This window comes from Rhinolophus sinicus, linkage group LG04 (assembly GCF_036562045.2).
Source record: "Rhinolophus sinicus isolate RSC01 linkage group LG04, ASM3656204v1, whole genome shotgun sequence".
NCBI classification, from domain to species: domain Eukaryota; kingdom Metazoa; phylum Chordata; class Mammalia; order Chiroptera; family Rhinolophidae; genus Rhinolophus; species Rhinolophus sinicus.
This window is the reverse complement of record NC_133754.1, coordinates 134293972-134317660: the sequence shown is the minus strand read 5'-3', so window position 1 is coordinate 134317660 and position 23689 is coordinate 134293972. Positions and strand designations below refer to the sequence as shown.

The 23689-nt window shown below is 34.3% G+C and overlaps 1 protein-coding gene across 44 annotated transcripts in view; it reads right to left on the bottom strand.

Annotated features, from left to right (window-relative positions):
- Positions 1-23689, bottom strand: part of PTPRD (protein tyrosine phosphatase receptor type D) — a 2063955-nt gene that overhangs the window by 601947 nt on the left and 1438319 nt on the right. For all 44 annotated transcript variants that reach the window (XM_074330405.1, XM_074330404.1, XM_074330420.1 and 41 more), the window contains one exon: positions 22584-22622. The gene's annotated coding sequence lies outside the window, so the exon portion shown is untranslated. The remainder of the gene's footprint in view (positions 1-22583; positions 22623-23689) is intronic.

The window sequence follows — 23689 nt, the reverse complement described above, 5'->3', positions numbered from 1 at the left end:
GCAGTCATGTTGGGTAATATTGAGAAATACATTTGGAAATGTAGTACTTGTCTGTGCTAGACGGTGGAGCACCAAGCTAAGGAATTTGGTTTTCATCTTATGTGCAGCAGAAAATATCTTTGGTTGCTCTACTAATATCCCACAGTTGGATATTAAGCTAAAGGGAACATCTTTCAAGTATTCTGCTGTGCTGGGGGAAGATGGTGGTGGTATAATTTCAAATCTCTCCAAATCTGCCTTCCTACCATCCTGATAAGTAGTTAAAACAATCAAGAAAGCCTCTAGATCTAACTACCAGATAGAGGAGACATGGGGGTAGAGAAACATGTTCAATGAAACCACAAGGATCTAATGAGAGGAATTCTATCTGAAGATATACGATATACTTTAACAAATACATGGCAAAAAAAAAAAAAAAAAAAAAGGAGGGGAAACTTAAGCAACTTAACAACATAATAGCCAACTCCAGGGCTTTAGATAGGGAAACTTGAGCATGGGCTGAGAATTATGTAATGTCAAACAATTATGCTCTTTTATTAGGTGTGATAGTAGCATTAAGTTATGTTTAAAAAGTCATTATCTGTTAGAGATACACAAAGATATATTTATAAATGACATATTATCATGTCTAGAATATGTTGTAAAGGGAAAAACTTTCCCCACCCTCATATTGGGTATAAGAAAAAAAGATTGGCAATGTACCGATAATGTTGAAACTTCCTGCTGGGATGATGATTTTCATTATTCTCTCTTATTATGAGGATGTTTGAAAACTTCAACATTGGGTCAAGCTATTCTTCAACTCAACACATGAAGATGTATGAGGCTTTTATAGATCCTTAGTGATTTGATACTTCTGCTCAGCTTTTTTGGATGAGTATTATTCAAAAATATGTTTCCATATAATCTAATACCCAGAATATTCACACAGAAAGTTGAAATCTGAATCCTCTACCACAGGGTGTCACTGACTTCTGTTTTCTTACCAAAGACTCAAAGCAGAGCTAATGTACAGAATTTTCAGGCTTTATAGTGATATATATGGGTGTCCAATAATTTACTTTAGGATGTGTCATACTAGTTTGTGTTTTACAATGCTGTGAAGTATAAGCAGCAATTCTCAGGAATGGAGTGAGCAAACTGACACAATGTGACATTATAGAGAAGCTCCCAAAAAAGAACAATCTCTTTTTTTATTAAGTGTACTTTTCCAGACATGGGTTTAATACAGTTGTCCTGGTTAATAAATGATCACAATGAGATACGACTACATAGCTATTAAACTGGCTAAAACTAAAAAAAGAAAACCAACAAACAATACAATGTGCTGGTGAAGATATGAAAAAACTAGAACCATCAAGTATGGCTGATGAATTTCAGGAATGCAGCCACTTTGGGAAACAGTTGGCAACTTCTCATAAAGTTAAACATATACTTAACATATAGATCAACAATTCCACTCCTACACTTCTGAGTGTTTTTACCCAAGAACAAAGAAAACATATTCTCATAAAAAATTACATTTAAATATTACAACAGTTTTAATTCATACTCACCCCAAATTGGGAAGAATCCCAAAAAACTTTCAACTAGTAAATGGATAAATGGATAAATGTGATATATGCATGCATGTAATACTACTAAGTTAAAAAACAAACAAATAAACAAACAAAAAAAACTATTGATACACCCAACAACATTGTGGGATCTCAAATGCATTATGCTAAGTGAAAGAAGCTATACACAAAATCTACATATTGTATGACTGCATTTATATAATTTTCTGGAAAAGGGGGAAAGAAAAACACTGTAGAAACCAAGCAGTTGTTGTTAGAGGATAGAGGTGGACAGAGGCAGTAACTAAAAAGAGGCATAAGGGAATTGCTGGGAGTGATGTAATTGTTTTATATCTTGGTAAATGTAGTGGTTCCAGGACTACACATGTTTGTCAATATTCAGAATGTACACCAAGAAAGGGTGAATTTCATGTATGTAATTTATGCCTCTATAAATCTCATTAGAAAGAGATATCAAAATAAAAATTTAGAGAGTCCTTTCCTAGTTTCTGCATCAGATTCTTGTTTGTTTTTTCTGTTTTTTATTTTCTATTTTTTATTTGTTAAAAAAGGCTTAATAGTTGCATAGTATCATCATTTGGATGAACTGTCACTGGCATAATAATTCTTCTATTTGAGGATTTAAGCTGTCTTTCCCTTTTTCACTATTATAAATAAAAGTTAAACATAAAAATAAATGATCTACAGTATTATTTCCTCTACAGATGTGTTAACATGGTTGGGAGTATTTTGACAGTCTCATGTAATTGATATTCCTACTTTGCTTATGAACCAGGACTTGTAGATTCTACAGAAACAAGAAAAATATGCCCAAAATAATCCTGTTAATTTTGAGAAATGTTGTGGATTCCTATTTTGATGACCAAAGTTTATAGATCAAGCCATGTGGAGGGAAACAAGGGGGTGGAACAGTTAAAGAAAAAACAATCCTTCCAACAGTATTCAAAAAGCCTGCCTATACTAGGATTGAAGCATCTGAGAAGCAGAGTGAATATTTCACTGGGTTTCATTTTCCTGATAAAAAATATTAGTTCCCATATATCAGAGTGCTGGTGAGTAATTTGTATTCTGGCCAAATGCCACTTTTATGGATAACTGGGGGCTTTGGGTGGAACTTCAAGCTGCACTAATGGCTGGTTTAGTAAGAGATGTGTCAGACAAAGTCTACAGTGTAGATGTCTTCATTGATTGTTTGAAATTCCACCACTGGCTCTGGATGTGGAGCTATGTCCTGAATAAGTCCAGATGCACATTTAGAACAGCAGTCCTACTATCCTCCAATCTCCCTGAAGGTCTCTAACTAGGTAAACCTCAAGTAACAACAGTACCATTGTTTAATTTCTTCATTAATATAAATAATTCTCCCTTTTGCAAAGCCATTTTAATATATTGGGATGGGAAGGGTGTAATCCTAGGTGAAGATGGGCAGGTTGGAAAGGAGAGAGCAGACATAGAAGTGGAGAAAAATAAATACATAAAAGTAAAGTCATATTGTGGTTCATCTCAAGATGCTCGTTTCAACTTAACTTTATGAAGCTTCAACCTACTAACTTTTTTTTTTTTAATCTGCCTTTACTGTGGACCTGCACAACACAGAAGAACATTTCTTTATTAAGATTCTCTGTGTGTCTAAGCATTTTTAATGACCCCCATTGACATTTTGCCATCTGGACACCTGACATTTTAAAAACAAACATTTCAGCATAATTGATAAATTCTACTGTAGATGGCTATTATGTGGGTCTGACTGCTAAACATACAGGAAGCCCTCATTCAATCAAATTAAACCCTGCTAAGCAGAAATATCATGTCGAGCATATCAGCATGAGTGTATTATAAAGACCCTCTATAACGATAAGAGTGATGGTCTCACAAAAACCAAACCAGGAGAAATAACCTGGTAGATTCTGGCCAGAAGCATATTCACAGTGGAGAGGCCACAGGGAGATGTCAGCATTGTAGGTGAGCCATAACTTGCCATGCAAATAGCTCCAGCAAAGAATGCTAACAAATGACCCATCCAATGAACAGCCATGGTTATCCTGCCTTTTAGTACCTTTGCCAATAGCACCTTAAAATGCCATAGGTTGTGAAAAAAGATGAAAGAATTACTATTCAAGGACATGTTATTTATGAAGCACTTTTGGTTCATGCATCCATCCGTTCAATGTAATCAACAGAAATGTGTCACACACAATAAGCTAAGTACTGTTTTACGTAGGTCCTGTGGACACAGCAATAAGCAAGGCAGACAATGTCCCTAAATCTTTGGAACTTACGTTTCATTTGGGGACTGGAGGGAGGAAGTGGCAGAAGGTTGGAACCTTTATACTATCTGTGAATTTGTGAGTTATGTATTGTTTTCCCTCTTTTGCATATAAGGAAACTGAAACTCAGAAAGACTGAGTGGCTTGTACAAGGTTACACAAGCAGTAGTAGGTCACGGATCCAGGACTCCAACTTAACACTTTTGTTGCAAAAGTCAGGAAGTTTGCTTCAGACAACAAACTCCGGCCTTGTTTACTACAGGCACCTTGAGATAAATGGGATTGCAAGTCTTCTTCAGATTCAATACTTAAAGCTCTGGATCAGGGTTCAAACATTAGAGATTTAAGAGAAGTTAGGGGTACCCAGGGCTCAGAGTTTCCATCATTTTAATTCAAGCTATTTTAGGACTTTGATAAGATTTTTGGACTACCGTTTTGAATGCCATTGCTGTTGGGGGAAAAACACATTCAGAGCTCTAAATGAATGATTCATAAATCAACTTCTGGAGTTTATTAATTGGCTACCTCTGATTTTTAACCCTCTGTTTTCTAAAATCCACTTTTCCATGCTAATTTTGATCTCATGTCATCCTAACTGAAAATGTTAACTTTTTTCTTCTTCTATTCTTTATATGCCTTTCAGAATCATTTTTCTCCAATGAGTACGTGTCTAGTTTCTGCCCAGTTTACTTCTGGCATGCAGTAAATGATTTCTATCACCAGTATTCGGGGTATATGTTTGGGAGCGTGGTTCAAGCCCCTATAACACAACATTCTAGAACTCTAATCAAATTAATTATCAAAACTAAAGTTTTTTCCTTGCTTTACAAAGATTATTAACAAAGCTTGATCCATAAATATCTCATACTACATGTTGTATAGAGCATAGGATATATATCCCCTCCAACTGGACAGGAAAATAGTAAGGTAAAGGGAGAAACAAAATGTTTAATATAAAGAAGTATTTACCACAAGATTTTCAGAAAAAAATATTTTTTGCAGATTTTAATATTAATGAGGAACTATGGTACATTAAAAATTGCTATGTACAAATTAACATGTTGGAAATAATTAAATGAAAGTCAAGTAATGATCAAGTCATTAATTAGCTCATACTAAAGACTGGTTTGCAGAAGCAAAATTCAAAGGGTGACTACATCAATAACAGTGAAAAATAAAATCAGTTATTCTATCATATAAATTTATTTTTGTCATCTTTGGAAGTTATGTCTGGTCCCTTTATAATTAATTATATATGCCTATAGAAGTTGACAATTTATAGTATAGAGTTATACCTTTACAAATAGAATTTTCCACACCAACAATATCCTTAGTGATGTCTAATTTGTATTACTTGGTATTTTATATACAATGAGTCTTCTTTATTCTAATCTCAACAATTTACTTTTTGGCTTTAATTTGGTTACTGGGCTTCTGGTTACTTCTTTGTGCCCAGATCCATGTCTTGGTAATCTGCTTCATGTCCTCCTTCCTTTAGGACTTAAGGAAGACGCTCTTGCTTAACAGGCTCTTTCCAAGACATGGACGTTTGTGCCTGCATCACCAAGGAAGAGCCACCAAAATGCACTACGCGCACAGAGGCTTCCTTGTGCTGTGTGAGTCCTTAGATTTACAATGTTACTTCCGTGATGTGTTGAACCCAACTCTTATTGGCTTGTAAAAGGCTATTGTTAAATATTCAGAAATTTTGTGAGTGGGGATGTAGCTGGAAATCAGCCACAGTAAAAGTATTCAAACCAAAGAAATGATCTTTTTTTTTTTCCTTCCCCTTGGAGAGCTGGTTCATCAACACACCACTGGATCATTGTGCTTTTCAGAATACATTAGATGACTATGTTTGGATCTCCCAACCATGGCCTATTATTGAAATATTTACTTTATATCACATTGTCCCAGTTCTTTGAACCATTGCTACCGTTAGGTGGCTACCTCACCTTGGTAAACCAGTATGGTTACGGATTGTAGCTCCTGCAGTGTTACCGCTATTCTTCTATGAGCAACTGAGATATGAACAGTTGAATCATGACCCTCTAAACACTCTGGGCAGTCTGTGTCTTCTACTTAGTCTGTAACCCAAAGCCTCCTTCTACTGGCCCCAGCTATTAAAATATACCTATTTGTATTTTAGCCTCTAAAATACCAAGATGTGGTAAAAGACTAACAATATATACTGCCTTTAATATAAATACATTGTGACTATGATTTTGGGAATTACACCCTTCAAAGGAAGTTAGCTAAGCTGTGACTGTCTGTGGTGGTGACTGTCAACTGGATCCAAGTGTTCATTTTGAATGTTGTTGTTGGATGCCAACTGAAGAGTCATCTACTCGACTCTAGTGTGGGGTATTTTTAGTGATGGATAGTGAAATGTAGATGACAGGTTCAGCTGGGCTTTGTTATCACCATTAGCAAGAAAGTTGGTTGATTATTTGGTCGTTAAAAATGAATCTCCTTCACTAGGTCTTAACTACCGTGTTTCCCCGAAAACAAGACCTAGCCGGATCATCAGCTCTAATGTGTCTTTTGGAGCAAAAATTAATATAAGACCCGGTATTTTATTATATTATATTATATTATATTATATTATATTATATTATATTATATTAATTTTTGCTCCAAAAGATACATTAGAGCTGATGGTCTGGTTTGGTCTTATTTTCAGGAAAACACGGTAGCATGTGTTTTTCTATGGGCCTTGTGATAACTGATAAAAGTCTCGTCTCCTCTTACCGTGATTACTAATGATTTAGTTCCATAAATAAAATCAGAAAAATAAGAATCTCTGAATGCCTAGTCACATTATAACATGTAGAGACAAGACAATAAGTCCATAAAAGCCTTCAGGCGATTTTGCTGCCTTTCAAACAATCCATCTACTTCTTGGCCTTCTGGATACAGTGCGCCAAAACAGACCCAGCCTCCGGAATAGTGCCATTGAGCCATTGAGCGTTTGCTGCATTGCAAAGACCAATACTGAAGATAATTACACTTTATATTTCTCCTTTAGGGAAATCTCCATGTGTTCTAATGGACTCTGACACTTTGCATAGCATAGTTTTATTCTTTCAGAGAATTTAAGGTAAAATGCCATTGTCAACCAAAACTCTCCAAAATATTTTATGTTTTGACATTTGATATTATTCTTATCTGTGTTTTCTGTAATACAGAAAGCATCCAAATTATTTCATTCCACTTAGAAATTTAAGAATATGCCACAAAAACTTTGTAATATCTCCAGGCTATACATGAAATATTATAAACAAATGAGTATGTAAAATAAAAACCTTATAACCTCATTTTCCTCCTGCAGTCCAACATCTCAATATGAGTCTTGTTGGGGCTATATAACCATAACAATTTTACATCACCTTTCTGTTTTAAACACTCTGGAATTCTCAATTTTTGGCACATAACCCTCTGTGGCTATTCTCTTACTTGGCTCTTGTTGGATAAGATGATCAAAATCCGGAATGACTGCATCCCATTTAATTCTTCCCAAATGTTTCCTTTCCTGACATTCTTTAGTCATATGGACCATTCCCATTTTTTTTTCAAAAGTGAAAAAGTGCTAGGGAGAAAATAAATTTATGTTTGGATGATATAACCACACTGCAAATGAGGAAACAGAAGGCAAAACTGCTTGTGTACAGAGGTAGGATTGAAAATCAAACCTCTCCTGGAACCCATAAAACTCATCTCTTGGTGGAGTAAGAAGAGAAGAACAAGTTAATGAAATTACTCTTTTTGAGTAAGGGCACTGAATTGAGCCATAGTTCAGATTCAAAACACGTGTGCACACAAGACAAAAAACGTTGGACTTATTTTTAATGCATATTTTGTTCAACTGAACAAGGCAAGGGGAAGCCAAAAATGAACTCATTTCCAGTGCCATTTTCATTATCTGCCAGGTGTTAAACTCATTACAGACCATAGCATCATTTGCTGGAATCACCCATTCCTTCATTAGACACACTCTCTTTATGTCCTCCATTGCATATATTTTGAGTGGACCTTCAGGAGAAAAGATCCAAATAGTTTTGTTACAGTTACAGTTTGTTTCCATGTGTTAAAATGGAAGCGAGTTCTACTAACTAGGGATCTTTAATAATAAGACAGCTAACAATATGCATTGATCACTTTCTATCTTCTCAGTTCATTATTAGATGTTTTAAACAATACAGAAGAAATGGAAAACTTGGTGTGAGTTCCAATTTCCTCTTCTATAAAGTAAAGGCAAAATGGCAACAACAAAATCGCTGTTGTAAGAATAAGAAATAGTATTTGTAAATGAAAGGAGCATGGTGAATGGCACATAGTAGGTGCTTAATGAATAACATTTATTATTGAAATTATAGGGAGATTATGCCTGAAATAATTGATGAACAAAACAAGAAGGTATGAAATTAATTTGTATCCTGAGTGAGCCACCCCACATTAACAGATCATTTAAAAAGGTGGCTGCAATTACACTTCCCCAATTTTTTTGGTAAAAAGTCATTCTGTAAAGATCTAAGTATAAGAAGGACCAGTAGATAATTTCTACTGTTCTCAACTATAGAGGATGATGGGATTGCTCCCAAGGGTACCTTTTCATAAAGTTCACTTTATTATTCTCTAATACATTTTAGCAAGCTTCACTGGCTATAACCATGACTTTCTTAAATGAGAGATATCTTTCTTCTTAGAGGAACAAATCAAGATTTCTTATCATAATTGGGTATGTCTGGAAGACAAATTCATACTTCTTACTGTTTAGTGGCTTGGCTACTATTCTAGACCAGTTAACTAGTGTCATTAAACTGTAGTCTTTATTGTCAAAAAATAAAGCTGTACATTCAATGATTATCTGGGAAATACAGAGCTCTGAAATCTCCTTTACCAGATAACTTTTTGGGGCTTCTATATGAATAACCTAGACTTTTTATCCTGCTCATAAATTAAATAACTTTTAATCTCCATAGAGAGAAATGCATCAATGATCATAAGATGGTTGCTGTCTGGTTTAGAATGAAGCATAGTCTAACTGATTCAATGAAAATTTCTTTCATTTTCATATCTGAAGCACATGAATTTAGCTGTCAAAAGAAAGATTGGAGGGCTATCCAACTGACATTGTAATATGATTTTCAACATTAAATTCTGAATCTATCATTCTAGGTCATCCTACAATAAAAGGCTACGAGAGCAAATATAATGATACATAATTTATAAATTTGGATTCTCTTCCTCCTCCTCCTCTCTTCATCTTGTTCTTGTACTTCTTGTTCTTCTGAAGAATGATCAAAACATACTTTTTGAAAGGAAGTCTATGTTGGGAAGAGATGAAACAAGAGTCATCCATTCCCTTGGTATTTATGAATTAAATTTTAAAGGCTAACACTATTCTGAAATCACTGATCCCAAGGGTTCTATCTCTATAAATGGCTTCTTGTTAAAATGGAAATTGAACTCTAAATTTGCAATTCTCATTTAGCTTCAATTACCATATTTATTCACATAATCTACCTTTTATTTTTACTCTGAAATTGAGAAAGCTATTGTGTAAGCATCTGCCTACTAGTTTAATCATTAATTTTAGGGAGCATTTCTGATATTTTAAATCAATTTCCCTGCTATTTAAAGAAAAATGATTTACTTCTTATCATAGTAAGAAATCAGTGGTACAATTAACTGGGGTTTAAAAAATCCTATTGACTTTTTTTTTCAATATGTCTTTTCTGTTTTATAGCAAAACAAAACAAAACAAAAATAAAAACAAAAAAAAGCACAACTTTTTAATGAGGCAGTATTTGTATATAGGAAAAAAAAGAGAAATTATATTTTAAAAGATTGGTGGATAATATTTACATTTATTACAGCAAGGTAAAAATAGACAAGTAAACCTAATGAACTTCTCTTCCTCTACCCTGGCCTGTAGCGAGCCGAGGTAGAAGAAGATGATTGACTACTTATAAAATTTAATGATTCATCTATTCATAGCAAGAAAATAGTAAGTTCATCGAATAGTAACCTCTTCTGACTCCATGGTTGTTTTAAAGGATAAGGTTAAGAGAGTGTGTGTTCCTACACACATGCATTAAGAAAAAATATGGAAAGATAAATTAATTTGGGAGTAGAGATATACATAGAAAGAAATGGTAATGTGTCTTAGGAAAATATAAAATTGAATTCCAGTACACCTTTTCAGCTCTACCCTTCCACAATCAACCACTTGATGTTGACGTCCCATACCAAGTTATCTTGTTTTAATTGGCAGATTCTAAAATAGCTTTGGGTGGAGGAGAAACAGGCAGAATATAATCTCCATCAGAGTCCAAAACCTCTCAGATAATAAAATCTCAGGGAGAAAAATGTATGTGTCATACAAATGTATCTTCCTTTGAACAAGTTCCTGACTAATGTAAAATTTTTACTTAGCTTTTTTTTTTTTTTATGTGGTTGGCCTTATTTTATTTCTTAAAAGGTGCAGTAGAAATAACAATATTTCTTTCTAAATATTCAGAAATGACTACAAACTTTCCATCAAGTCCCTTTCCTTCCCAGTGACATTCATGCCTTTACCCTCCTATTCTAATCTGGACGTGTTGCTTTAGATGTCAACGTATAGCTATTTTCTTGGGACTTCCTTTCATCTCTTTCCTGTGTTTGGTCTCTTGTTTCTTTGATCATTGTTTTGTTTCATGTGGTTTACTCCTAAGAGTTTAAGCATAACCTCCAGTTTTTTCTTATGAAAAAGTAGATAGGAGGTAATTCTTAACATATTTTTCCTGTCTGAAATTGCCTTTATTATAGCTTCACATTTTATGGACAGTTTGGATGGATACAGAATTCTAAGTTGGAAATCCTTTTCTCTCTAGAAATTTGAAAGCTTCTAAATATTCAATGCTGTTTTGGGAACTACAATGCCATCTGTATCTCCACTCCTCAGTATATGACTTGTGATCACAACTGCCCTCTCTGCTGCCTGTACTCCTTGGGTTTAGAATCTTTAATTTGGGTATTGTGTAATTTCCCAATGATGTACCTCACTGTAGGTCTTTTTAAAAATCCATATATTGAACATTCCTTGGATCCTTTCAATCTGGAGAATCATGTCCTTCAGTTCTAGTGAAATTTAATTTTGTTATATCTTTGCCATTTTCATTTTTTAGATTTTACATGGTATCCCTTTTTGGAAGTCATTTAATCAGATATTGGATATCTTGCATTAATTCCCTCATTAAAAATAATATTTTCTTACCAAACATCACTTTTTATTTTTGATAATTTTTCAAGGAGATTTCCTCTATTTTATCTTTTGTCTGTGTGTTTGTATTTTTGCCTATTTACTATAATATTATTAATATCATTTAGAAGTGGAAAACAACAAATATAAACTAGTAGGGATGCATATGGACCCTTATGGATTCCTCTGACTGACTCTAGCTAAAATAGTGACATTAAATCAATATATTATTTATTTATTTTTTGTAATTGGGGAATATTGGGAAACAGTGTGTTTCTCCTCAGTATATTATTTTTTATTAATTGAAAGTTAGAGATAAGACCAGACAGTGACATAACCTCTCTTATTTCGAACTGGAAACAAAACAAAAAATACAAGTCCTATCATTGACTCAAATGGTGACCCACTTTCTTACCAAGATCATTGTGACTATGATAAGAATTATTATGTTGATTCTTTGTGCTTGGTAAAGTATCAATAAATTCTTGCAGCTGCACTGGGAAACATTCTAGACCTCTCAAGTTTTGTCTGTGGTACAATTGACTTATTCATTAACATTTCTTTGAAGCCTATTATCTACTTGACACTCTACTGGGAATACAAAAAAAAAAAAAAAAGATGATGAGATCCCTACCTTCAAACGTGTCTATCATTTGGAAATTACAGCCATATAAACACATTATTATAATAGAGTACGAGAGGGGCTAATAGAAGTTATTTAGGGTACCGTGACATTAACTAAAGGAAATACATATACAAGTCATGGTAACATAAGAGAAGCCAGCCTTTGGGGATGCAGTATGATCAATTTAGTGGTGGTAAAACACAGAATGCATAAATATGGGAGTAGGATATGGAGATAAAGCTAGATCTCGTAGAAGGATTCCGTTCATGAAAAGCATTAAATTCTTTGTGAAAAGTTTGTGCCCAAGCAGAAATGAGACACACAAAAATCTGTATTTTAGAATCATCTTTCTGGAAGTATAAATAATATATATATATATATATATATATATATATATATATATATATATACACACACACACATATATGTATACATATACACACACATATGTGTGTATATATGTACATATATAGTATTTATGTGTGTGTGTGTGTATATATATATATATATATATATATATATATATGATTCAAGTTTTTGCTCCATCAAAACATATCTATCCATTCAAACAAAGGGACCCAGTGATACAAACATAGATCATCTTTTTTATAGAAGAGCAAAAGAAGCTGTCTTTCCTGGGTAAGCCATTGTACTCTTATTGACCTCTGGCTAAAATTTCTTATCCAAAGTCACTGAAGTGGAGGTTAATTAAAATCACTTAAAAATGGAAAATAAGCATCATTTAATAATAAAGATTTTTAAAAATCTGCTTGAAGAAAACATATGAAAAATTAATAAATAAAAAGACAGGGTTAGAAGATGGTATCTTTTAACATTTTTGACTATTTTGGATGCCTACTTCCCTATGTTTTAGCTAAGAAAGCTACAGTTCATGACGGGCTGTTAAGTAACCCATGCCTTTTCCATCCCAGTAGTTAGTAAGCCTGCATTCTGGAATCTCCAATCTGGCAATTCTGTGGAGAAAGGGCGGGTATAAACTATGCACCTGTTACATCATTGGTCTCCGGTTTTGATGAGGGTGAAAGCATAAAGAAAACAAATGGTGAAATTCTGAGTTAAAATATTCCACACACTAACATGATTTTTGGAATCTTGCAAAGATTATTAACTAACCCCATTAATAATATACTGGGAGTTGTTGGTTATATAATTTTAAAAAACACTATATTACCCTAACATTTTTAACTATATAAAATCTGTTTTTTTCCTCTCTTTTACCATAATACAAATGCAGTAAATATCATGTCAGGTAAAATATATATTTAAAAAAATTGCTTAAGATAAATTTTATGACATTGTGCTTAAAGGAAAAAAAAGAAAAAAAACCCTTAAATTATACAATTGTAGTTAAAGTGGGACCAAAGTAATCCTTGACATTCTGCTTTAAGAAAATGTTCATATGTTTGAAAGACAAAACACCAAAAAACAAAAACCCATGAAATCAAGATAGTATATATGAATATAGTAGATCTCTCTATAAAACTACAAATACTTTTCTCATTCACCTAATAGCTATTTTGGAATAATTTTCTATTATACTCAATATTTTGTTTAGCACGTACAAAAAGCTATTTATATGTACTATATCAAAGCCACAACAAAAGATTATTAGGACTATCATCTGCTTAAAAAATGAGAAAATTGAGAAATAATGAAAACTGACTTGTCCTAAGTCATACAAAGGCTGCATTTAAACCCAAGTGAATTGAAATATTGGGTTACATAATTTTTACAGTCCTAACATTGATGTCTAAATGATCCACAAATTTCAGGGGTAACTTCTAATTAATAACAGGAATGGATAAATAGTTTATGAAGATAAGTCAGTTGGCATAGAGAAAAAAAATGAGAATGATTTGTGAAAGTTTGTATGAGTGCTTAAAAATAAAACCAAGTTGAATGATGACTTGGATTAGAGATAATACAATTTTGACAAAGTAGATATTCATCTCTCCATTGATAAAACTGGAGGATTTCATTCTCCAATGTATGTGCCAATTTCAAAATATTTTATCTCAAATCTAGCATAAAGCTTTATTTTTTTTCCTTGCATAAAAAGTGCAAGGGCAGATTGCAAAATACTAGGTTAATAAGCTGTAATTTATGGCAACTTCCAGAAATCTCTCTAGATTTTGACTAGCCTTCCTTCAAGGAGTTGTGAAAATTTTATGTTGACTTGGATCCTGTGTAGAGGGATCTTGGGTAATATTCTTGCTCCTTATATTCCTGGGGACTTACTTTAAAGAAGTTGAGGAGTTACAGATGTGTCCTAAAATTGGCCAGCCTATAGGAAGATGGAAATTGTTAGGAATTGCCTTGGGGGAAACCAGTTATCAATGGTTAGAACATTTAAGATTTCCACAATCCCTTCTAAAAGTGCCATGATTTCTGAAAAGAGGTCAGAATATTAATAAATGAATTACACAATTGATGTAGGTCCTAAGGCAATGTTAGAGAGTAACAGATTTAATATATCTTTGACCAATATTCCCCAGGCATACAAGGAAGAAACTGATAGAAATCAGATCATGGACAAAGCTAGAATTTTAATAAAAATGGGACAACACTAGCCACAACTATGTCTGAGATCCGAGGCACACTGACGTGTTATAGGATAATTCTTGCTTATACCTCCTGATTTGTTCTTCAGCCATTTCCTCCTTACTGTGCCTCTAGAGCTCAACACTTACGGACAACATCAACCATGCTCTCTTGTCTTATAGTTTGTAGTTGGTTCAGGCAATGTGAAGCACCAGCAGAATATTAGAAGGTAAAAGAAAAGAGGAGTTATGATAATTATTTTCCTTCTTCTTTATCTGCTAGGACACATGTTATCATACGAGGACAACAGCTTTGCTTCACTTAGGATCAGGTTCTTGTTGGGCGGCCCTCTTAAACAGCGCAGATCTTTCTGGGTTCTGAAAACCCTGGGCTCCCTCAAGCCTAGGCATGAAGGTAGCTTCCAGTTTCAGTAAGCCTAGGATGCTTCAGTCCTTTAACCCTGTCCATCCCTCTGTAAGTAGTCAGTTTATTAAAGTCTCTTCAACCCTTTTTATGTATGCCATCCGTGTTCTGACAGGTTTCTGACTGATAGACACACATTGGATTGTCACATGATCGTTGTTATATGTGCGAAGAATTAGTGGTGGGCTGAAAATGTCACGTGTTTATGACACAGACAAAAAGGATGTCCCCAACAAGACTTAATATGGGTAAAACAATTATTTTTAAATTTCAGTGGTTTTTGTTGATTATTTTGGTATGGGAAAAATCTCCCTTGAATTAGGGCTCATATGTAGTATGCTCATAATTTAGATTGCCCTATTTACAAATTAGTATGGCGTGTGTATCCTGGTTACCTTAGAAATTACTTCTCTCATTGCTTTTTGGCCTTTTGGCTAAGATCAAGTGTAGAAATTCCTTTTCTTAAGTAGAAAGTGACAATTACTATCTGCAGGGGCACTCAGAAATAGTATCTGTTTTTCAACTCTAGGAAGACATAAACGTGGAGAGTTTTTCAGGGACCACCAAATGTGGTTGTTCCAATGTTACATGGTCTCACATGTCCCAATACACTGTTGCATGGTGGAATAGCTTATAATTCATCTATTATTCTCACATCCTGGAAGACCAGTAAGCCTGGAGCTTTTGATTTAAATATTATAGAATTAAGTGCTTATGTGAGAAAACAGACCTATGGATAAATAGACGGTAAAATAGTATTAACTGCAGTACATAATTACATGGTATATAATCACCTCCGTGGTTGTTACAGGCCTAACAATAGTAGGCAAATTAGATATGCATTAAGAACAAACTGTGTTATTCAAAGTCCTGAAACTCAAATGTACTCAGCAAGGAAAGAGGTTTACATGCTATTCATTGTTGGGTAGCTAAGAATATATTCCTATGGTCTGAATGTATTCAGAGCCTCTTAGCCTTTTATATTGGGAAATGTTGTGGGTATGGTGCTTTCATAAATCTAATGTAGTGACAACTCTACAGCTATTTTACATTTTCTTTAGTAAGACCAAACTAGCATTTTTTTGTTTTGTTTTGTTTTTAGTATGATTTTAAATTCTGGTTCAAAGTTGGGATTTCTTGACTGTCCCTGAAATGGGTTTTTGTAATGATACCTGATGGGCAGACAGACTTTGAGGTGGTCCCCAGGGTCCCTTACTCCTGGTGCCCATATGCCTGTATAATTCTGTCCCCTTGAGTTTGGACAGCACCTGTGGTATGGTTCTAACCAATAGAATTTGGCAAAGGTGATAGGATTTCACTCCCCTTATTATGCTGTATTATATAAGACTCCATCTTGCTATCAAACTGGTGTTAAAAGTTCTATTTCTCACTTGCTGGTATTAAAAAAGGTGCCGTGTTGTGAGCAGGCTTATGGAGGGGGCCATGAGGCAATGCACTTCAGGAAGCCTCTAGCTTCAGAGAGAAGCCTCCAGCCACCAAGCAACAGAAGCTGGAGCCCTGGCTCTTAACAGCCAGGAGGAAATGAATTCTGCCAACAACCTGAGTGAACTTGGAAATGCATCCATTTCCAGTTGAGCTTCCAAATGAGAACTAAACCCTTGCTGACACACTGATTACATCCTCGCAGAAGACCCAGTTAAGCCTTGCCTATACCTACCCATAGAGACTGTGAGATAATAAATATGTGTTGTTTTAAGCCACTGAGTTTGTGGTAATTTGTTACACAGCACAGAAAGCTGATAGACTTGCCCAATACATACTGAATAAGTACCATGAGCCAAGCATAATTCACAGTATTTGAGACCACTATAAAAGAGATAAATCCATGCACTCGAGGAAGTTATGATAGATGGTTTCTAATATGTCTGGCTAAAAACATCAAACAGGTAAGATGCTTTCCTTTCACGTACAGATATGGGTAAACTATTTACAATGTCAAATGACTGTTCCATTAAGCAGATATTAGAACAAAGCAGATTTACATTATAATATTAAAATTTTTATCAAGCTCCATCAATTAAAGTTCTATGCCCTATATACATATTTTTGTCATTCTGCCACCCAGGACAAGGAATCTCCATTAACTACGTGAGGGTATATATCTTTGCCATTAAATACTGTAACATCAGGCACAAAAGTAAAACTTGACAAAATTTTACAAAGCTCAGCAATGCTAAATGAAAATCTGTGACGTTGTTTTGCCATGCTAACCTTCTCTGTGTGGTTTCAGTTTTAGTTTTAGTGCTGTTGAAGTGAGAACTGTGACTTGTCTTTGTATTCACTGCCCACTAGCCTACACTGCCAAACATCTACTATATCAAATCAATATTAGAGAGTTGGTCACTGTCTTAAATGAAGTTTTCTGCAAAGTGTTTTGAGTGTCTGAGTTTCTTGAATGACACAAATAAACACAACAAATCACATTAACAGGGTCAGGAAGAAAGGGAGTTAAAGAGAGGAATGCAGATAGTACAAATAATAATGAAAATAAAGCTTAATTGCAACTACATTTGAAAACTCTTGCCAGTTCTTATGTTAGTTTGTTTTCCATTTCTGAGGCTTTAGAGACTTCACATCAAAGTAACAAAAGAGTGGCTAAATTCTGATGTACTACAAAGTGCTTCTGCAGCAGTAATTAATATGTGGGGCCTGACACTTGAATTCATCTTGGAAACCACTCTGGAGGTGCTGAGAACAATAAATGTGCCATGGGAGCACCAACCAGGCTGCGCCATCATTGTTGTGTTCTGTCATCGATCATTGAGGATAGCAGAGAAGTGATCACTCAAGATAGAACTAATAATAGTCTTCAAACATGGAAGGATCCTTACTTTCATATTTGGTAACAGTTCATGTTTAGTGAATTATGTTTTGTTTTGTGTTTTCTCTGCCCTAAAGGGCACAAGCTCAAGGCTTTTCTTCCTTCCCTGCTGCATCACAGGCAGCGTTGGAGTCACTTAATTCACTATCTTGAAATAGCCCTTTTGGATACTATTTTTTTTTCCAAATGTAAACATAAGAGAGTATACAAAAATCCAAGTATCAATACAACTCCACGATTAGAAATATATGGACACTGCAGGCAGAACCAACTCTGCCCTGAGCCAGATACCCAACCTGATATCAAAATTCAGGGAAGAGCTGAGTGTAGCACGACCTGAGAGGTGACCACTGAGTTTTTTCATTGTGCGGGTCAAGCTGCCTTTGCTAGCCTTAGTTCCTTTACTGGGGTCCAACTAATTCAATTCTTCCTTTCCTTCACAAAAAGGCACCCTACTGGTCTGACAGTGTCAGTGTACAAGTGAGGGCTTCTAGGTAACATGAATTCTTGTTAGAGGCATCTCGTAGTTTCACCAGCCTCACTGTAAGATTGCACTCCGAGTGTCCCCTCACTCTTGAACTCTTCTTGGCTTCTGCAATTTTACCCTCTTGATGGATTCTGATCCTCATAATCTGTAGTTGTTCCAGATAATGAACATTTTTCTATAGCAAGTAAACTGTAAACGCTAAGTAAGACTCACAGGGGAACAGTAACTCTCTTAGGAAATAAAGAGGTAGCCATGCAAAATAAACAACTGTTTGGTCCATTGCTACTACCTCATTTATTTCTGGAAGCATTTATTTGAGTTTCATGAACGAAGTTGATATTGTAAATAACCCCACCCCCATGATCCCAAGATAGCACTTAGCTCTCACAATCTAGATGGAAATGCGCTTATGTTGCACAATTTAGATTCTTTCTCTTGTACAAGATTCCAACAGCTTTTCTCAATAACAGCATCCCTATTTCTAATCATGCCCTGAAAAATGCCATCCAGTAGCTCATCTTTTCCCTCTCAACTTTACTATGCATTAAATCTAGTCTTACAAAAGTATAAAGAATACCTATGCAATTACTTAGGATGAATAAAATCATAATCAACTCAAAAGAAAGCAGTATACTCATGCAGAGAAGCCTTGCCAGGAATACTCCAAAGAGGAAATAAGTGTGTTTATCTATGGTGATAACAATACAGCTGCCTAGCAATCAAGTTAACTTTACTATCATCTTTATCAAGCAGTATGTTTACAGTGGAGACAATCCAAGGAAAGAGAAATCTGTAGCTCGGTATCAGCACAATTAAAGTGTATTTCTAAACACAGTCAGCCTCTTGTTTATGAAACAAGAGGCTGACTACTAAAGACACAGTGTTTACACAGGCGTAGATTATTTAAGATTAACAAATGTCCTAACACATTTAAGGCTTAGTCATTTAAACTTTTCTCCAAAATTACGTCTTTCACATCACTTATTCTAAATATATATATTTATATATATATAATTATATCATTTTATATATATATATATATATCATAAAATATTTTATTGAAAGGGGAAAAGATCTTGTTGTAATGTGTGTGTACGTGTGTGTGGGTGTATACCTTATTCATGTCTATGAGTGAGTGTGTGTGTGTGTGTGTGTGCGCGTGTGTGTGTAAGACAAATATAATTCTGAGAATTGTTGATTTTATTCAATAGTCTAGGAAAAATTGTCTAAAAAATAAAATGGGTTTATTTTAATGAAGTTAATTATTTTTTTAAATTAAACAATTAACCAATCATTCTGGAGCCTCATTTTTATTTTTTCCAACAGATTTTTTGTTTTTCTCATAGAAGTTCAAGAGCCTGGTATCTTAAAGGGAGTGTTCAATGTGCGTTTGGATATAATAATTATCCGCCTTCTTGACTTCAGCAAGTATCCTTAGACCAACTCAGATGAACCACAGATTTCATACCAACAGCAGAAAAACAGGAACATTCAGAAAAGAGGATCTTTCGGATTTTGTTAAGGAGAGGGATGCTAAATAGGTAGAAAGAAATATAGGACCTGGGACTTCTGTCTGCGAAACTATCATAGAAATGTAGATGAATTGGATCTTAAAGGCACATGCAAGAGGATTTGAGGTTGATTCTGTTGACAACAGGCCACGTAGAAACGATTTGTAGATTTTTTTATTTTGTAAAACTTACTAACGCCTTCCAATGGAGCTTGTCCAAGGCACGATGCCAAGTTAGAGAGACTGTCTTACTATTTACCCTTTCAGTAGTCCTCACCCTCTGAGGGAACTAGCAATCACTTTTTTTTCCTTAATTTAATTTAGTTTTATTATTAGTTTCAGGTGTACAAAACAACACAATGCAGATGCAAAAAAAATTTAACAGCATTTTAGCAAGTTGGATCCTGTGATATATAAAAAGGATAATGCATCATGACCCAATGGGATTCATCCCAGGAACTCATTACATATGATATTTGAATATCAATCAGTGTAATTCACCATACCAGCAACTGTAATAAGAAAACAAATTTGACCTCAATAGACTAGCAATCAGTTTTGCTCTCTCTCTTCTTTTCCATTAAAGATTCGTCTACACCAATGTGGATAAAATCACTGTGATAATACTTGTATTAAATATATTACATTTCACTAAGAAGCGTAGCAGAGCATTTTGTAACACATATAAGCTGTGGAAAGAGTTCTGACTCCCAATTCTCCCGCCTTTTTACCCCCCCCTAGCTAGGTGATGCCAGTCATGTTACTCAACTTTTCTGAGAATCGTTTGGAAATGGGAACAATCAGATATTCTTTACATGATTGATTTGAGGATTCTATGAGGAAATGTACATAAAACTACCTAGCCTAGAGCTACTGCAATAGATGAGAGGGCCCTCGCTTTATTCCATTAAGGGTATATAAGGGACCAGACAGCAGGGAGATTTTTATGAGGCTGAAGTACTTCTGCCCTCCAAATATAGAATCATGAAAATGATGACTAAAGCTTCTTAAGTGACAGATTGATTCACTCCCAATATAACTATTTTAAATGATAAAGTTGAATTACAAGTACAAACACCTGCAACAATTCTTGCAAAGTCATTTGTGCCGCTCATGGGATTTCAGATGGAGACTACTAGTAGACCCAAGTAGAACCCAAGTCTCACCAGCTACATCAGCCCCTCATGTTAACCAAGTTCCAAATACTTCCAGACTGACAACTTGTTCAAATGCCATAGCAATTTTGTGAGTAGGTAATATTATCTTTTTCTTTTCTTTCTTTCCTTTTTTTGTTGAAAATAAAACCATTGAGGTCCAGGGTGATTAAGTGATCTTGATGGTGATGCTGGTATTTCATAAGTACTTTGGAGTCAATGGCCACTCTCTGTCACCATTAAACTCTACTGTGTATTCATGAAACAGAATAGATGGTTGGCTATTAGTGACAGCTTTATACATGATGGACAGTAAAATACCAGTCTTTTTCTCAAGATATATCAACTGTTAGGAAGAAAGAGACCCTTTATTGTGATGATAAATGATTAACACGTAACAGCCACCAGAGAACAATGAGCAAACAGCAACAACCATAAACTTAAAACTCACTTCCTAAGTTCTGCTAAAAATGAATTTTTACTTATTTATATCTTTATGCCAATAAAAGAAAAGATATCTTGAGGAATCTCTATCGTTTATGCTTTGGGATAGAAAACTGACAATTCTACAAGGTTCCATGGTAAATCTGTATATTACATTGAGATTAGCACCATTGTTAGCCTTTCCTTTGCCTGCAAATAGCAATTACAGAATAACTACAGTGTAAATCTAGGGCTTTGTGTCTCTGAATGCAGGAGTGATTTGAACTGTTCTGACTGTAAATTTGAATTGTTTAACATATACTTTCTGTAGATTAGAAATGCATTTTAATGATTTATTTCACCTCTGTAAGTGCATTTTCCCTTTTTTAGAAGTCAAGCGATTTCAAGAGTAGAGCAGGTTTAGAACACTTGTAAGAAAACTTGAAACAAATCAAGAAACATTTTCTTCATTGAAACAAGGCTTAAACTAAGCATAAAGCAAGATTCTCAGAAACATCAAATAATTATACAATAATAGGTATTTTCCTTCTTCAATGAAACAGATAAAAATATTCATTGTTTCTGTGTTTTAAACCATTCAAGTTCTAGTTTCAATTAACTACATTGTCAAATAAGTAGCAAACATTTTAAATGGCACCCTCTCCCTCTATCTTTCACCACTTATTCTTGTCTTTCTCCCATTCTCTCAGGGCAACCTATTACATGTGTTGTCTCTACTTCCCTTTACTTTCCAGTCTCTACTCTTTATTCTTAATTTGTTGTATCTCTATCTTTTTTTTCCCAAATGTTGACAATGAAGCAAATGTAATATATTCATTTGCTCTCTTTATTTTTATGGTATTCTGCTGTCTTCCTTCTTATTGTTTTCAATTCTACCTTTACTTATTTGTTTTCCTTTTGACTATTTTTCTACCTGTTCTTTTTCCTACTCCATTAGCTGAAGGCTCTCCCCTCATCATCCCAACAAATCTCACTCCAGTGTTGGGAGTAGGCCCAAACTCTTTGGTGCTGAGTCTCATTCTGCAAGAAGTAGGTTTGAGGAATCCAATCAACCACTCACTTGGCTCTTCTACTGAGGTAAGAACAACACAACTAGAGCAATATATGCTTTGTAAAAATATTACCTTGTGAAAATTCGCTGTATAGATTCACAATCATTCTTGACCATAGAACTTGCCTATTACTTTGAACTTAAAATTTTACTCCATCTGTAATGACTTTATGTCTGCCTATCATGTACAGAAAATTCATGTAGGTTTTTAAAGCCTCCAAATAATCTGAAAGTGTTAAAAGTTTACTTGCAGTCCTCATGCTCCATAATAAAATTAACACATTTCTCAGATGCTAAAACCTATAGTAGTAAAGAAATACTATTAAGTAATAAAACAAAGTAAAATTGAAAGACTAATAACAACAACAAAAAACCAAGCATGCTTTAAATCTTACCTGTTCTTTAAATCCCACAGTTGTTCACCATGTGTCTCACTATACAAAGAAAAAATGTGACACAATTAAAATGTGAAAATGATGCTATTAAAATACTGCTCAGTTAAGTGATGCATGTTTGTATTACTTAGCTAGTGGAAAATGTCAAATTCTAAAAAGTAGTGAAATTAATTGTATTTTGGCATTTCCCTTCATAATCATTGTTGTAAAAAGCAATTTAAAACGTTCCTTTTAAAGCAACAAGAAGCAAAACATGCTATGATTATTCTGGGAAGAGAAATGACAGTTTAGAATATTAATTCAGTATACTTCATAATCAAAATTGTATGCAATCTGAAATAAATAACATAAAAACATCAAGTATTAAATTAAAAACTTATTTTGGGAAAGTCTTTGAACAATTCTTATAATATGATATATTCCTTACATTGTAAATAACTCCTTGAATTGTTAAGATTTCATTCTTTGGTAAATACACACAAAGCCCCCTCAGTTGCTTTAAATAGCATCACTGTCATCTCTAGGAAGACACAACCTCCCAAACTGTGATGATAATATTAAAAAAGACAAACCTAGAGACAAATCTAGATTTCAAAATTGGGTGGAGGAAAAGAATTATTAAAATTTTAATTAAAAATTAAAATTTATTATTAATATATTTTGATTAGAATTTAAAAAGATTCAAGTCCATGAAAGTATTGTAGTGTTTCAGAAGTGTCATAAGCCAGTCTCAAAACCAGACACCATGCTTGCATTTTCCCAATGATTTGCATTAAACTAGTTCACCCTGTTGTTGTCATTGTTGTTGTTTTCTTTTTATAAGAGTAGAACTGAAAAAACAATCAAGTTGGACTCTCTGTGAGTAGTTTAGGAAGGGAAGTATTAATCCATTTCTGTAAATTTCTAGAAAATGCCAAATGATTTTGAGTGACATAAAGCAGATCTGTGGTTATCTATCGACACGGGTGATGCAGGGAGGAAGGGAGTATTAAAAAATCCATAAATAAATTATTGGAGTTGATGGAAATGTTTGTTATCTTAATTGTGGTAATAGCTTTACAGGTATATACGCATGCCAAAACTCATCAAATTGTATGCTTTAACAT